The sequence below is a fragment of the Oncorhynchus gorbuscha genome, linkage group LG18 (genome assembly GCF_021184085.1).
Source record: "Oncorhynchus gorbuscha isolate QuinsamMale2020 ecotype Even-year linkage group LG18, OgorEven_v1.0, whole genome shotgun sequence".
In the NCBI taxonomy this organism is placed as follows: domain Eukaryota; kingdom Metazoa; phylum Chordata; class Actinopteri; order Salmoniformes; family Salmonidae; genus Oncorhynchus; species Oncorhynchus gorbuscha.
The window spans coordinates 82,083,828-82,085,684 of NC_060190.1; positions in this window are offsets into that span (position 1 = coordinate 82,083,828).

Genomic DNA, 1,857 nt, shown 5'->3' on the forward strand with positions numbered 1-1,857 from the left:
CCCTAGAAATACATCAGTACACATTCTCTATGGCCTACCCTAGAAATACATCAGTACTACATTCTCTATGACCTACCCTAGAAATACATCAGTACTACATTCTCTACGAACTATCCTAGAAATACATCAGTATTACTACATTTCCTTTATGGCCTACTCCTAGAAATACATCAGTAGTACATTTCCATGGCCGAACTATCTCTAGCAATAAATCAGTACTACATTCTCTATGGCCTACCAGAAATGGGTTTCCTAGCAATACATCAGTACTACATTCTCTATGGCCTACCCTAGAAATGGCTAGCAATACATCAGTACTACATTCTCCATGGCCTCCCTAGAAAAATACATCAGTACTACATTCTCCATGGCCTACCCTAGAAATAGCAATACATCAGTACACCACATTTCTCCATGGCCTACCCTAGCCTAAATACATCAGTACTACATTCTCTATGGACCTAGAAAATGGCTAGAAATATCAGTACTACATTCTCAATGGCCTACCTAGAAATGGCCTAGAAATACATCAGAACTACATTCTCCATGGCCTACCCTAGAAATGGCCTAGCAATACATCAGTACTACATTCTCCGCCTACCCTAAATGGCCTAGCAATACATCAGTACTACATTCTCTATGGCCTTCCCTAGAAATGGCCTAGCATCAGTACTACATTCTCCATGACCTACCCTAGAAATGGCCTATCAGTACTATCAAATTCTCTACAACCTACCCTAGAAATACATCAGTACTACATTTTCATACAACCTACTCCTAGAAATACATCAGTACTACATTCTCTACGACCTACCCTATGGAAATACATCAGTACTACATTCTCTGCGACCTACCCTAGAAATACATCAGTACTACATTCCCTTTAAGGTCTTGTAATTCTAAAAATACATCAGTACACTCTCTACGACCTACCCCAGAAATACATCAGTACTACATTCTCTACGACCTCCCTAGAAATACATCAGAACTTCATTCTCATGGCCTACCCTAGCACTAGCAATACACTGGGTACCTACATTCTTTCTATGACCTACCCAGAAATATATCAGTATACATTCTCTATGGCCTACCTTGAAATTAGCAATACATCAGTTTTAATTTTTTGACCTACTCTAGAATACATCAGTACTACATTTCTCTAGTGGCCTACCCTAGAAATATCAGTACTATTCTTCTATGGCTACCTAGAAATACAACAGTACTACATTTCTATGACCTACCTCTAGAAATACATCAGTACTACATTTCCCTACGACCTACTCCTAGAAATGCATCAGTACTACATTCTCTACGACTTACCCTAGAAATACATCAGTACTACATCTCATGGCCTACCTAGAAATACATCAGTACTACATTTTCTATGACCTACCCAGAAATACATCAGTACTACATTCTCTACGACCTACCCTAGAAATACATCAGTACTACATTCTCTACGACCTACCCTAGGAAATACATCAGTATTTACATTCTTAAGGTCTACCTCTAGAAATACATTAGTACTACATTCTCTACGACCTACCCTAGAAATACATCAGTACTACATTCTCTACGAACTACCCTAGAAATACATCAGTACTACATTCTTTAAGGCCTACCCTTGAAATACATCAGTACTACATTCTATGACCTACCCTAGAATACATCAGTACTACATTCTCTATGGCCTACCTCTAGAAATGGCCTAGCAATACATCAGCATCATCATGACCTACTTGTAATACATCAGTACTACATTCTCTATGGCCTACCCTAGAAATACATCAGTACTACATTCTCTATGACCTACCCTAGAAATACATCAGTACTACATTCTCTATGGCCTACCCTAGA